Source organism: Ictalurus punctatus, unplaced genomic scaffold, assembly GCF_001660625.3.
Source record: "Ictalurus punctatus breed USDA103 unplaced genomic scaffold, Coco_2.0 Super-Scaffold_100046, whole genome shotgun sequence".
Lineage (NCBI taxonomy): Eukaryota > Metazoa > Chordata > Actinopteri > Siluriformes > Ictaluridae > Ictalurus > Ictalurus punctatus.
The window spans coordinates 2,706,861-2,723,079 of NW_026521087.1; the positions used below are offsets into that span (position 1 = coordinate 2,706,861).

General features: G+C 40.3%; 1 long non-coding RNA gene and 1 pseudogene across 2 annotated transcripts; both read left to right on the top strand.

The window, feature by feature from the left end:
- Window positions 1-767: 767 nt before the first annotated feature.
- LOC128630118 (uncharacterized) lies at window positions 768-2,278 on the top strand. 2 transcript variants are annotated; one of them, XR_008394398.1, is made up of 4 exons: window positions 768-821; window positions 890-971; window positions 1,181-1,539; window positions 1,832-2,278. It is a non-coding gene; the product is annotated as an uncharacterized LOC128630118 (long non-coding RNA). The 2 variants fall into 2 exon arrangements; XR_008394397.1 differs by having other exon boundaries at window positions 1,181-2,278.
- Window positions 2,279-11,704: 9,426 nt separating this feature from the next.
- On the top strand, window positions 11,705-14,464 carry LOC128629965 (fumarylacetoacetate hydrolase domain-containing protein 2-like; annotated as a pseudogene).
- The last annotated feature ends 1,755 nt before the right edge of the window (window positions 14,465-16,219 follow it).

The following is a 16,219-nucleotide window of genomic DNA, read 5'->3' on the forward strand; positions in this document are numbered from 1 at the left end:
ATCGTGAGTCACAAAGTGCGCTTCAGCAGTGTGGCCCCCACTCACTACACACACACACACACACACACACACACACCTGTGTTCATACAAGCCCGCTTTCTACACAACCCCGGATCATGCTGATTGATGATGTAAGGATTGAGGATGTGGTCATTTTCTTTAATCGCACGTCTATCATTAGAGAATCCGCATCGTGTGATCAAAAACGGAGAACGCGTGTTAATTTGTTAACCATTAAAACCAGTACCATTATTGGTTCTTAATGGTATCCACTAGACACAACATGCCACCAAAGCAACAAATTACCAGTAGACCTACAGGACATTACAGATTCTATGAGGGTTTCTGTTGTGATTGATTTTTGTTTTGTTTTTTTCAGCAGGGAAATTCCTATTTCCATTTTGGGAATAAATCAGAACAAAGTGTAACCAAATAATGAGCTAATAAAATTATTTATATGTAATTTGCATTCAGTGTCTCAATCTGGCAACAATGAGAAGCTGTGTTTTTCTTTGTCTATTTTACTTTCTTCTTTTTTTTTAAGTGTACAATATCTGGAGGAAAATACTAAAATAGTTTTATTCGATTTAAATGTATTAATTATTGACATCACTGCCTACTGGATTTCCTTTTTTATTTTAGTAATAAATATATTTTAGGAATAAATCAGCAAACTGTGATTAAATTGATAATGAACTAATTAATGCACAGAAGAAAAAAAACATGTTTCAAATTGCACTCGATTGTTCAATCTGAGACGTGAGACGTGCGGCTCTAATCGCTTGGATCAATAGTCTAAGGCTGGAAGTTCAGTGCATAGGGTAAGTCAACACCTGTTTATCAGTGTTTATTTACAGTCACAGTGTTTAACCTCACACTTCACGTGCAGCTGAGAAGGAGGACAGGGTAAAGGAAATGCACCATACCGTGGCGTAGGGCACGGCCAACAGGCTGCAGCTCCAGACCCGGCGGTAAGGATGCACAATTCAGCTAATTAAAACTTGTCTTTTTTTTTTTTAACTACGTTCAACCACTCTGCTAACGATTCATCGGTGACTCGATCACTTGAGTTTTATTTTACTGTGTTTATATTGTTTGGGGAGAGTGTGTGCTCTGTCCATGGATAACGGTTTAGATGTTCAACGAAGTGCATGAGTTTAAAAGACCTGTGCTCCTGTAGGTGTTGAGAGCTCAGTGGAGGATACGTTTGGCTCGGATCAGGAGGATCCTATAGGCTCTTGCCGGAGTTTCTGCACATGTGGTAAGTGCAGGAGTCAACACCTGTTTCAGTGTTTATTTACAGTCACAGCGTTTAACCTCACGCTTCCTACCTCGCCAGGCAGATCATGTCCGAGGTCAAGGCACTCATCACTCAGATCACAGATGCGTTAAAGTAACGTCTGAACTTATTCACTCTTATTCGCTGTCTCTCTCTCTACACGTTCATTACGCACCAGTTTCACTGACTGTGTTTAGCCTGCAGCCGAGAAGCTGACGGAAGGTGAGCTGCATGATGGCAGGCTGATCGCCGATCAGAAGGTACTATACTGAAATACTCCACCCCGGTCAGAGTAACTCTTCTGCACTGTAGCTTTGTAGATAGAAGTTGTTTTAGTTTGAGATGGCGTTGTCACCCTCAGGTTCGAGTTTAGCGCAGAAGAAGCGTTACAGGAACTTGTCATTAATGTCTCACTGTGACCCGAAAGCTGCTTGTTGGATGTTTAATGTAAGATTAGAAAGTTCAGCTGGTTTATCTCCTCTCAGGTGTGTGTAAAAGAGAACCTGGCTGTGTCCTTGCAGCGTGTGATTTCTATTTCATCTGTGTTTTCAGAAGGAGGGGGAAGATTGAGGAGCCAATTTTTATTTTGTTTTTTGCTAAATAAAAGGTTTCTTTAAACAACCAACACCTGCCTGACTGTACGAGTTATTTACATGAACCAGTCGCAGGAACGTCTTGCTATTAGGGATGTGAAAGTGATAATATCTTTTTGTACACAGCGTAATAGAACTGAGGCATCAGGAATCCCAAATATAGTAATGAGTGGGCAAGGTTTTAAATCTACTCTGAGAATAGTGGACATGACAGTAAAGAAACCAGTCCAAAAACCATGGAGATCAGGGCAAAATAAAAACATATGGCCAAGATGACAGGGAGAGCCATGGCATTTATCACACTTGTCCTCTACTTCTGGATATATTACAGAAAGTCTCGACTTAGACAAATGGACTCTGTGTAAAACTTTGAACTGGATGAGTCCAAGACGAGCACAGGAAGTGGTAGACTGTATCCTACCAATAGCACGTTCCCAACACTCCTCACTTATCTGTACTCCTAACTCCATTTCCCACGCATTCTTAATTTTGGTACTTGCCTCACTACCTAACGCCAGAATAAAATCATAAATCCTAGAAATCATTCCTCTCTGATGTGGATTGAACCCACTCAACCCTGTCAAAGGCTTTTTCAGCATCTAAAGAAATCCCAATTTCAGCCGAATGCTTTGAATAATTTAAAGAGCGTACGGGTATTGAAAAACAACTGATGTCCCTTTATAAAACCAGTTTGCTCTTCAGATATAAGGGATAACATTCTCTAAACGAGATACCAACACCTTTACATCTGCATTAAGCAGAGACAGCGGTCTATAAGAACCGCAGGAGGTTGGATCCTTACCCTCCTTAAGAAGGAGAGCTATAGTGGCTTGTGTCAGAGTTGGAGGCAAAGACCCACATTCCAAAGATTCGTTGAACACAGATAAAAGCAATGGAGCTAATTTTCCAATAGATGCTTTAAACAATTCAATCGGAACCCGTCCGGGCCAGGAGCTTTGTTACGCTGCATAGTTTTAACTGAATTTCAAATTTCTTCAAGAGAGTGGGGAGTCCAGTTGCATGGCAGTATTCGAATCACTAACAGGGTTACAAAGGTCTTGAAGAAATTCATTCACTTTAGTATCGTCTGCAGGAAATTCAGATTTATAAGGTGAAGAGTAAAACCATTTAAAAGTAGCATTAATTTCCATGGGCTCTGTAGTGACAATATTATAAGTGTGTGCGTGCTAATCTTAAACAAACCTGTGCGTGTGCTGCGGCGTGAAATACCAGTTTAAAGCGTGTTCGCGTTAAAATCTTGCTGAAGGTGTTAAATATGTCACAGAGCCACACTCACGAGCATCATAAACCAGTTTAAAAAATTAATAATAATTTCTGTTCCTTTAGTGAAAACTTTCAGAGCGTTTTAAATCTACACCAGCCTTTTGTAAATGTACAGAAAGTATATAATCCGTATATGTAAAATATTTAAATAAATAAAAAGCAGTGCTCGTGTTATTACAGGAGGTGACATTTTGTAGGAAAACGTGAATAGTGAACGCGCCTCGGGGACGTGCACTGTAGGGTTGACAAAAGGCCAAAAACGCTTTAACAAGAAGTTTCAGCTCCAGTTAAAGGAAAGTGCTGGACTCAAGTAGTTTTTTTTCCCCTACAACGATTCCTAGATAACCGGTTTAGAGTACAAGTCAAATATACTAACTTGTTGATTTGATCATATCACATTCCACAACACTGATTAAACCTGAGGTCCTGAGGTTCTCACAGGGGCCTCTGTTACTGACTGTTTAATACTGTCTCAGTTCTGAGATTCATTTAATGTTCAGTCGAAGTGAATAAGTTTCATATTTAGTGTAAAATATTAGTGTAATGCACCTGTTTCTAAATTACATTATATAGCACATCTATCATGTGCACACTGAAAATTCAAGTCCCAGATGTTTCTAAAACTACACACAACCGTGTGTATATATGTATATTTTATATAAGTGTATATATGTATACAGGAAATCACACACACACCTCTACTGCATCCTCCAGGAAACACGTGAAGGAAACCTCACCTTTCCCGGCTTCTAATACACTCATTCATCTGCTTTAAATATACTTTTTTTCTGCACATCCTCAATTCACAGCACCTGTTAATTCTTTATTTCCTTTTTTCTACATCACTCTCTCTCTCTCTCTCTACTAAACTAATTATACACAACCTCAGCTCACCCTTAAGATATAACGTTAAGTAAAATTTTCCTTCAGCCATCAGAACAATACATTAACTCTGACGTGTTTGATACAATACATTAACTCTGACGTGTTCTTGCGGTTTTTTAAACATTGAGTATACGGACTCTCCGATCGCAGGCTTGATCTCGTATAGCTCGTATCTTTAACCCTGCAATTACACGGTTTTAAGCTAAATTGAGCTATTTAGATCGTCAACTCTGTACGAAACATTCCCAATAAAATCTTGGACAAATTCTATAACAAATTCATGCACATTCTCCGTTTTTGATCACACGATGCGGATTCTCTAATGATAGACGTGCGATTAAAGAAAATGACCACATCCTCAATCCTTTATATATACACCTATGGTGATTGGCTATAAGTGTAGGAAGTGCTTGATTTGAGCTGCAGCTGAGTTTTCTATTAGCGGAGGACGAACTTTAAACGTTAATATCGCAGTCGATCATGTTCATTTAATCGTGGGCCGTCAGAATCGTAATCGTGATCGATATTCAATTAATTGTGCAGCACTAGTGCCACCTATATTATTTACCCATAGTAATGTGGGTTTTTTCTTCTACCTTGCTGTTTACATGGTAGTTTCTTAATCAAATTATGGTCTTAATTAGATTAAGAGTGGATTATAGTTGTCCATGTAAACGCAGTCAATAATCCACTCTTAATCTAATTAAGACCATAATTTGATTAAGAAACTACCATGTAAACAGCAACCTTAATCTAATTAAGGTCATAATCTAATTAAACACTAATCTAATTAAGACAGGTGGATTACTCCTGTTTTAATCGTATTATGGACGTGCATTACAGACATGTAAACACCTTAATCACATTATGAACGTCGTGTGAGCATTTTCACCGCATTTTGCGACAGGACACGATCACACACGGCAGTTTTACGGCGAACAAGAGAATTCGGCTGTGTCCCAAACCAGGTCCACATCGCTCGACCACATGTCCTAGCGTGACAATCCCAGCTGAACAGAACAATTGCATCACAAAGGGTTCTGCTACACGCTCCACGTTGAAACGAGTCCCATGCACCACTGGTTCCTTCAGCAGCCACGATAGGGTCTCACAGCCTGGTCTTCATTGTTTGTGGAGCATCCCCCACACAGTAAACAGTCCTTGGTAAACTTTGGGAGATTGTGAAGTTTGTGAGAACTCAAGTCCATCAGCCACAAAGACTCAGCAGGACACAAATTCCGGCCTCGGGTCAATATGGTTCTGGCCAAGGGTCTCCAGATGAGGTCTCTGGGCCCAACAAGGAGCCTCTGAATAAACTGGAGTTGGAAGGCAGCGCCCCTGCTGGCGAGATGAAGGAGTCCCTGCCCTCCTTCCTCCTTGGGTAGAAAAAGTACACTCTGCAGGACCCAATGCAAACGGTCCCAGAAAAAGTCCGCCAATACTGCTTGTATTTTAGCCAGCAGTTGTGCTGGAGGGTCTAAACATGCTAAGCGGTGCCACAGCATAGATGACACCAAGTTGTTAATCACAAGTGTGCAACCCCTGAAAGACATGTGTGGTAAGATCCATTTCCATTTATTTAGACGCCCTTCAACCTTCTCTAAAACATTGTCCCAATTTTTTCTCACAAAAGTATCATCACCAAGATAAACACCAAGATATTTTAAACCACATTTGTTCCAACTCAGCCCAGCAGGTAAAACCAGTTTCTTGCTCAACTCATCGCCGAACGTTATTACACCAAAATCTTCAATGTTTTCTACAAGGGTATTAATATCTTCTTGTTTCTTGCTGATGACAACAACATCATTGGCATAGGCAGATAATTTAAAAACCGTTTCACATCCAGGAAGGGTTACACCTGAAAGAAACCGTCTTAATCTGTGGCTCTATGGCCAAGGAGTACAGCATGCCAGATAATGAACAGCCTTGTCGGACTCCTCTCAGAACCTTAAATGGAGTGCTTAAACCAATGTTGATCTTTAAAATACTCTCAATGTCACTGTACAAGACTCGCACCATGTTTATAAAACCAGAGCTGAACCCGAACGCGTCTAGTGTTAGACACAAAAACTGATGTTCAACCCTGTCAAAGGCCTTTTCCTGATCTAGAGAAATCAAGCAGAATTCACAGCCCAATGAATTGGAGAGGACCAAAACATCACGAATTAGGATGATGTTATCAGATATCAACCTGTTGGGTATGCAATAAGTCTGATCGACATGAACGACATGCTCCATAACGTTTCTCAGCCTCATGGCCAACACCTTTGATAAAAGTTTGTAGTCAGTGCTGAGAAGAGCCACTGGTCGCCAGTTTGTGATCTCCTGTAAATCTCCTTTTTTAGGGAGAAGAGTAAGGATTGCTCTCCTGCAGCTCAGTGGTAGTTGCCCCTTGTTCAAACTGTCTCTGAGAACAAGCAGTAGATCCTCTCCAATCAGAGACCAGAACACTTTATAAAAGTCCACAGGAAGACCATCGATACCGGGTAAGGTACCCGGGGGGGGGATTTACGGTCTGTGAACACGTGCTGATTACACGTGCAGGAAAAGCAACCCACATGTGCAACCCTGACTGAGTGAGAACGACTCAAACGATTCAAGAAGAAGATTCTGAATCGGCTCATTTAAAGAATCCGCTTATCCCATTTCGATGGTTTGAATGAATGAACTGAATCAGTTGAACCGACTCTTCATCGCTCAGTAAACCAACCCCGACAAGGATTACAGGATTATTTAAAAACGTATTTATATTTTTGATGCATTTAAACGAATTTTACACGAATGTACACTTCCAATACACTTATATTTTAAACACACACCTACATTAAGCACCGCATGTCAAACCTGTTCACAAGAATCTGCTGCAGCTGAACCAATCAGTGTGATTAGCATCAGATGCTCACAGACCAAAATGAGGCACGGACTTGAGAAGTGACTCAAGCAGCCTTTTTATTCACAAATCTCTCTCTCTCACACACACACACACACAAGAGCACAATACTCGCTACAAAAAATAAGTTAACTCAAAAACGTGACAAAAATGACCTCAAAGTGTTTTTTGGTAAAGCAATGTTTTCTGTGGAGCAATTTACCGCCTACAAATGCCTCCATGTTCACAATGCAACTCATCCAGCAGCAAATTATCAACAAATCTTAACAACAGACATTGAGAGTAATATCAAATACATATTAATATTGAGATTAATATCAAATACATATTAATACTGAGAGTAATATCAAATACATATTAATATTGAGAGTAATATCAAATACATATTAATGTTGAGAGTAATATCAAATACATATTAAGATTGAGAGTAATATCAAATACATATTAATATTGAGTAATATCAAATACATATTAATATTGAGAGTAATATCAAATACATATTAATATTGAGAGTAATATCAAATACATATTAATATTGAGAGTAATATCAAATACATATTAATACTGAGAGTAATATCAAATACATATTAATACTGAGAGTAATATCAAATACATATTAATACTGAGAGTAATATCAAATACATATTAATATTGGGATTAATATCAAATACATATTAATATTGAGAGTAATATCAAATAAAATGAATGACCTGACTTGGACCCATCGAAGATGCCCACCGATGAAAAAGAGCACAGCCTTCTTGTGAAGGAAACTTAACGGCTTGCGGAAGTGACGTAAGCAGTAATGTAATTGGTTTCTAGGGAATACATTGTGTTGAACACGTGTGTGATTCCCTATAAATAATTAAATGTTGAGCAAACTCATTTAAATAAGTCAGTACAACTAAATCAGCTATTAATTGGAACAACTGAATAAAATAAGTTGAACTTACTAAAGTCAAGAACTATTTTATTACAGTGGTAACTTTTACTTGTAGTAACCTTGTTTTCTTCTGTTGAGGTGTTAGTGCTGGTTGTCGTTTGGCTTTTGTAAATATTTGAGGTATGGTTCATGAAGCCAGAAAGTTCAGATATTAAACAAAAAATGTTCGGAGTCATATCTGCGATTTTGTTTATTTGCTACAAAGTAAAAAAAAAAAAAAAATCCAGGTGAATGTAATTTTTTTCTCCATCAGGCACAAAAATTAATTGGGACCCATAAAGTCCACCATGATTTTTGTATTGTAATTGTAATTGTAAGTATTATTATTATTATTATTATTATTATTATTATTATTATTATTATTATTATTATTATTCCCTAAAACTGAGCGTGCAGACCAAACCATAAGGCCTAGAGAGCTGAAACTTTGAGGGAAGGTAGTAGCCCAGAGTACTACAGAGTTACAACGTTTCGGCCCGATCGGCCAGATGGTGGCACTATAGTGAGAATGTTTAGAAAAATGGCCATAACTTTTGAACGTTTGTCACAGACACTGTCACAGTGTCTTACATGTATGGAATCCTTGGGACCAGACGAACAAAACATATATCTCTGATTTCATTTCCGCCTATAAAAGTTTTCCACCATCTTGGAGTTTTTTGTAAAACCTACTTTTGCGAACTAGTCCTAGGTTTTTTGTCCAATCAAGACCAAACCAGTGCCAAATGATTCTATGGAGTCTCATTATCAAAAATAATATTAGAATAAAGAATTGATAATACGACAGAATTATTTATCCAAAACATCATTTATACACTTTCTAAATTTTTCTCTCTTTTTTTCTGACCCTGATGTCCTCTTGGCTCTCTCTCTGACCCTTCACCCCTGTGTGTGTGAGAGAGAGAGGGTAGATGAGAGTGGTGTGGGGCTCGTGGCTCAGTTTGAGGAGACTCGGTCATGTGTTTTCTGTAGGCTCAAGCACACGCACCCTCACCTCAGCCAGCATGTGCCTGGTCCAGTTCCGCCGGCAGGGAGTAGAGGGAAGTGCGAGGATCGGTGTGGAGAGCACGAAAGGCGTCGTCGCCCTGAAGGCGTTTGATCAGACTGTGCCGTCCACCATAAGAGAGTTCTTGGAGCTGGGAGAGAAGGGCATAGAGTGTGCTCAGAGGTGGGGCAGACTTCATGGACTCACTTATATGTAATCTTTTGGCTGATATCCAAAACAGCTTTCAGTCCTTAAGGTTTAGATCAGGTTTAGCTGACTAAATTTAGTCTATAACTAACAACTAAATGACTGAAACATGATAAAACATTGTCCTGTTGTCTAAAGATCAATATTAGCTGTTAAAATGTACCTCCAGTAATCAATATCAGTTGGCCAACAAAATGTTCTTGGCATTGGTGGAAATCATGCTTTAAAAAAAAACTCTGATAATGTCTCTAAACAGACAGTGAGCCACTAGAGGGAGCTAATCGCTCACAGGAAGTGGGTTATTTGTGTAAAACAGCTTTTGCCAGCGTACAACTTGCGATTTGTTGATGAAGGGGTGAAAATTTTACAGCAAAGTGTAAAATCTGCTTCTGGTTAAAAGTCTCGAGACTTCTCCTTAAGTCACATTATAAGTACAGTCTTTATATTTATATTGATGATTCGGCTTTTGACAGTAAAAAAAAAAATCCTCATTGATTAAACCTGTTAACATCTGTTTCATTTTTGACCTTATAATTGTATATCGGAATATGTATCAGATTTTTTAACTTGAAAAAAAATCTGTATCGGCCATCAGCAACACAAGACATACACTCGCTCACACAGGTGTGTCCAGGCTTGGTGTTGACGGTCAAATTTTGCCTATTACCCAATAACACTTAATATTTAACATAGAAACAGATACTCACATATTTTAACCAGTTGGAGGAAGAAAATAAGACACCAGCCATGAGTGAGAAGAAGCAAAGGGTCCAAGTTTATTGTTCCACCACACGAGATCCACACCGTTAAGACCTCCCAAAAGTGATCCCAAAAAACCGGAGCTGAAGCTCCCCTATTTATACAGTTTTCTAAACCCAAACACCAATATGTTTAGAATTGGCTTCTCCAGGACACCATTACCTATGTGAATGAGCACTTTTGAGAGACCCTGTTCCCACAGAGTTTGCTGTTCCCAGGGACCCTTATCTCGCGGCTCTAGTCGTCCCCAGAGACAGTTATCTTGCGGCCCTAGCCGTCCCCAGCGACGGTTATCTTGCAGGTGCAGTACGGCCCGAATACCCTAATAAACGGCCCGTCTTGGTTCTCTCTTAAAAAATATACGACCTTCGTCTGTGTCACTTGTTGGCTCAAATTTAGCCTATTACCCAAAAACATTTAAAACTCAACTTAGAAGCCAATACTCACATCTACCTCTGAGCCCAGTTGGAGATAGAAAAAATACACCAGCCGTGAGTGAGAAGAAGCAAGGGTCCAGCTTTATTGTTCCATTCCACCACACGAGATCCACACCAATGAGAATTCTCAGAAGTGATCCCAATACCCTGAGCTTAAGCTCCAGTATTTATACTGTATTTACATACTAGATAACCCATATGTTTCCAGAAAAGGCCTATTTCATTTACACATAGAATCAGAACCCAGGCATTTCTAATAACCCAGAAAATAAAAACCCAGCGTTTTGAATTACATAGAGAATCAGAAACCAGGATTCTCATTTACCTAGGTAAATAAAATGACGTAGACAAGACGACTAAACAACCGGGAGGGACCTTGGTCTTATCGTTATCTCGAGGGGGGGGGGCAGCCACCCTTATAACTGGCTCTCTTCATGGTTCTCTAAAAATTAAGGCTTTCCTTGCGAGATGAGAATCTTCACCATCTGAATCATGAGTAAGTTATATTTTTCTATTTTTCCTGTATTTCTCGTTTATAATTTATTTTCATATTTGCACTATATTTCTTATTTTATATATATTTATACTACTTGAAAAGCGGTTTACTGTACTTCCAACTTCTTAATATCATTACAGTTCTACTGTCCTGCATATCCTACTATTCTGTTTTTTATAGAGTTTCTCTATTACTATAAGATATTATTAAAGTTATTCATGTGTGTGTATGAGAAAGAGAGAGTGTGTGCGTACGTTGTGTCTACTTGCCCGCCCTTGACTGTACGAGCGTGTGTGTGTGTGTGTGTGTGTTTTAGCACTCCTCAGCTCGTACACTTCTTTCGACTATTTCGACTAATAACCCATAAAGATCTTTAAAGTGTTTTACCACTCTATCCACCTCTGACTAAAACCGCTTCTGTATGTCTAGGTGCCGGTGCCCGTCGTCAGTCCCTTCTCTCTTCGTTACTGGACCTGGATCTGGATCTGGACCTCCCTTATGTTTATTTTATGACATTTTTTATCCACAACACACTCCTGACTGGTTTCTCGTGAGAAGAGGATTCCCCACACCTTCACACACATTATGAGTAAGTTTCTTTCATATTTGTTCTGCATTTCTGTTTTATAATGCTTGCATGTACTTTACCTCCTCATCTTATAATAGTCTGTTTCTGTTTTTCTGCGTGCCTTCCGTGTACATATACTCATAGGCCTCTGTGCGTGTGGGTCTCTTTGCCTGTACTCCCCAGTTTATAGGATTCGTTGTAAATAATACAATAAATCATATTATTAAATCTAAAGTGTGAATCCAACTCATCAATGTCGCCTCCCTCTTCTATATGTCTTAGGTGCCATCACTTTTCTTCTCTCCTTTACTGGAGGGGCTGGATTTGGATCTGAACACTCGCTATCAGCTCGCACATCTCAATGCTGACATCACTATGCTGCTCGAAGTTCTCCGCACTCCCTCTGGGAATGCAGGGTTCCCCCCACCTCTCAGATACAGAATCCGCCCAGCAAATGTGTGTGTGGACGCCTCTACACAGACAGACCCTCTACCTGTCCCTTCCTCCAGCTATCAGACTGATGGTGACACGGCCTTCTCTGACCCAGGCTCTGATTACTCTCCCTCTTTCTCACCTGCCAGTCCTGAGTACTCTCCCCCATACACCTCAGCTGGCTATCCCACATCCCCCGCTCGCACCCCATTTTATCACCCGTTTGTGTGAGACAATCATAATGAATTATAGAAATATTTTATCCAAAAGTGTTCCCACCTCCTCCGTAATGCGACCAATCAGAGAAGACATGATTCGTATCCGACTTCATTTCCTTCTTTAGTTTTATTTATTACAGTTTCATTTAAGAAATTCCCACTGGATTTAAAAACAATTTGCTAACTCTTCGTACGATTTCTTCGTATTCTTATGTGTATGTTGCTAAATACCAATTAAATTATCAAGCGATATCACAGCAAAGCTGATTTACATTTAGTGACGCCCACAAAACCCCATAAAAGGCAAAACTCATCTCAAGCGGTCTAGTGCAGGTCGTTCGATCGTTTTAAATTGTCCAAAAAATACATTTCTGTGATTACCTCTGTATTGGAGTTTTGTACATATTTATAGAAAACAGTGTTGGAAATAATTCAATCTGTTTAATTACAGATTAAATACAGTGCTGAATATGTGGCTGTTAACTCCAGGAGACTCTCAGCTTCTGGAAAATTCCAGTTTTTGTTTTGTTCAGGAATCAGTGTAGAAGCTGTTTCTGCTAAATGTGTTCAGTTTGACATCAGAGCTACATTTGTAAAAATTATTTTAATGATGTTACCTTTGCTTGTCTGGAAGGCAGAGGCGACTTTACTGAGTGACACATTACTAACTAACGTTGCTCTTTTTTGCAGGAGGTGGACTGGGAAGTGGAGCTTGCCTTTGTGATCGGAAAAAAAAGGAAAGCACATAAAGGTGAGTCAAAGCACATAATGTTGAACATTTTAGACAAAAAACAGTCAATTCTACACGATTATAAAAAAAAAAACGATCAGAAGATAGGGCAGATGTTATTGGTTTATAACTTCAGGACAATTTTCTCTCTGAAAAATAGTTTATGTCCGATCCTCAAGTCTGAACATCTGCTTTAGTGAAAAATCAACTGACAGTTTTTTTTGGTCTCAAAAGTCAGCCAAGATATGTTTGGCACCCAACGTTTCTTATTTTTCACTTTTGCATTGGAAGAATAAGGCTAAATTAGCTCATCGTTTACTGTAAATCTTTATAATATTCAGTAAGGCGAGGCACGGTGGCTTAGCAGTTATCATGTTTGCTACGCACCTCCGGGTTTGGGGGTTTGAATCCTGCTTCCGCTCTGTGTGTGTGTGTGGAGCTTACATGTTCTCCCCCAGTCCAAAGACATGCTTTGTAGGCTGATTGGCATTTCCAGTGTGTTCCAGCACAGTGTGCGAGTGTGTGTGATCGTGCCCTGCGATGGCTTGGCACCCCATCCAGGGTGTCCCCCGCCTTGTGCTCCGAGTTTCCTGGGATAGGCTCCAGGCTCCCCCATGACCCTGTCTAGGATAAGCGATATGGAAAATACATGGAAGTTACAGTAAGTGACACTGTGTCCTAAACCATATCAGAGGGTCTGAAGAACGGGATGAATTCGCATGAGAGAGACTTCCTATTTATTCCATCTGTTAGCTACATTATTGTCACAGCTCCAGTGCAAAAACTAAAGAAGCAAACCGCAGACATGAAACTTATCTTGGCTACGTTTGGTGTGAGGAGCAAAATCATGCCAAATTAGAAATTCATTCCTATAAAAAAGAGGCGTCTCGCGCTCATGCCTGTTATTCTCAGGAGGAGGACGCTCGCGGTCACGTTGCCGGCTTCACCGTAGCCAGTGAGGTCAGCGCTCGTGACTGGCAGATGAAGAACGGCAAGCAGTGGCTGCTGGGAAAAACATTCGACACATTCTGTCCACTAGGGCCTGCTCTTGTTACCACAGAAGCACTGAAGGGTAGGTGGGGGGCCAGTGAGATGGAAACCTGAACTAAAAATTGTTGTGAACGTAAAAAAACCCTGAGGCTGTGAGTCAGAGCTGTAATGTGCTGTTTTTAAATCAGACGTCCACAATCGGGGGATCCGGTGCCTGGTAAACGGTGATGTAGTTCAGGACAGCAACACCAGTCAGCTGATCTTTAAGACGGAGAAGGTGGTGGTGTGGGTCTCGCAGTAAGTATCCAGCGCATGGTGGTGAACATATTTCACTGACCTGATCTTACAGCAGTGTTCAGATTCAATGTTCAGACTCTTCTAGGGATGCATTGATACCAGTACTGGTATAGGTCTGATACTGTGCTCAGTGAATCGTGCAGCACATTAAGCAGTAATGTGACCGTGCAGAGAAACTGTTGCACGTGGGAGCAGTTCAGATCAGTGAGCACTGAGACATTGGTGTATTGTTACTGCATCCCTAGTGTCTTCTGTACAGCTTTGTTCATTTGTCTTGAAGGCAGGTTTGTGACTCTGTACCCAGGCGACGTGTTTCTAACAGGCACGCCTCCAGGAGTGGGCGTGTTCAGAAAGCCACCCATCTTTCTAAAGGTGAGCTCAGTTTCCAGTTTCTTACACTGCGTAGGCTTGTTCTCCATTTTCAATTTTGTGAATCTCTATAAGACTAATATGACCTGGTCATGGTGATGGAGAAACACCGTGGCTCATTTAATAACCTTGAGTAAATATACATAAAAGACAGGGGCGCAATAAGTTTTGGTGAGCCGAAATCCTCAGAAACGTTAAGAGGTGCCCTTGGTGATGACTGGTTTAGAAAGTCATTCATCACGTCTGGTGTTTGATGACCGTGCGGAACTAAGCGATTAGAGAAATGAGTCTGAAAACAGCTCTGGAGTTATCTCCTACTGAGGCAGGAACATCTGTACAGACGTATCCTTTGAGATTACTTTTGGAGAGAGGAAACACAAAGTACAGCGTTCTTCAAAATTAATATGAAGTCAGAAAGCTTTCTGATTAGGCGTTATCGTTAACGCACCACATCGAAAATATTTTTATTTTAAGGTCTGTGGCCTTGCAGCGTTGCACGAGTGTTTACAGTGTGTTGGTGTATACACTGATGTGTTAATCATAATCATGTGCTTATGTTTCGAATTAATTTGGGTCCAAGTTTAGATCGCAAACGCATCTTGCCGGCTGAAGTGTTTCTTTTATAACCAACAACTGAACACACCTTAGTGCTAATTTCTTTTAAACTCGCAATCCCCCCCCCCCCCCCCCCCCCGCCAACAAAAAAAGGATTGTTTTGCATAAAATTCTAATTAATTAGCTTTTGAACGAAATGTTCCATCAAAACAAACCTCATGACTACACCTGAGTACTAAATTTGATTAGTTCTTTGTACTGCTTCTAAAACATGACCCATCAGACAGCTACTTACGGGGGGGGGGGGGGGGGGGGGATTCTTTATAATTCAGAAGGAATACAGAAAGGACACGTCGTGGAGTGTCAGATCGAGGAGATCGGGTTCATCCGAAACACAGTGGTGTGAATCCTGCACGGTTGGCTGACTTTTATCTGAGCTACGGAGATGGAAAAAATAAAAATAAATCCCTTTCACCGTTGAAATGCTTTAATGTCTAGACGTTTCTGAAATCCTAATCAGATTTGTGTGCAATAGAAATGATTGGTCCAGAGTGCAGGTGCTGTGATCTTCCAGGAGATAGAGCTCTGTTGATTATTATTACTGTATTAGTGGGTTGTCCAACCTGCGAATCTCTCTCGACATTATCGATCGCCTTCTCCGTGAGTGTGCAGGAGGTCCTTGTGCAGTTCACCTGTGTGTGTGTGTCTCTTGAGATCTTACTCAGCACCTGGTGCACTATAGTAATCAGCCCTGTCCGTCAGCAGAGAGAGATAGTTTGTATATATTGTAACCGTAGTTTTGACAGGTATAGGTCAAAGGTCAAAAAGATACACATTCTAACTCTCTATATCTAGATCAAAGGTCATGATCATAAAAATATGAATAGTTATGTTAAATATGGATCACATCCATTCGTGACCATACATGGTGCGGCCATGTGTTTTTCCGCCCCACACACGTTGCACACATGTTCTTTCTAACGCTCTGTGGTAGGTCATAATAATATATATAGTTATGTTAAATCTGGTTCACATCCAAATCGTGACCATACATGGTACGGCCATATGTTTTCCACCCCACACAAGTTGCACAATCATGTTTTTTCTTTTCACATAGAATATGAAACTCTCTGTGGTAGGTCATAAAAATATGTATAGTCATGTTAAATCGGGTTCCCATGCATTCCAGACACATATGTTCTCATAACTGGTACGGCCATGTGTTTTTCCGCCCCCACACACGTTGCACACATGGTCCTTCTTTTCACATAGAATATGAAACTCTCTGTGGTAGGTCAT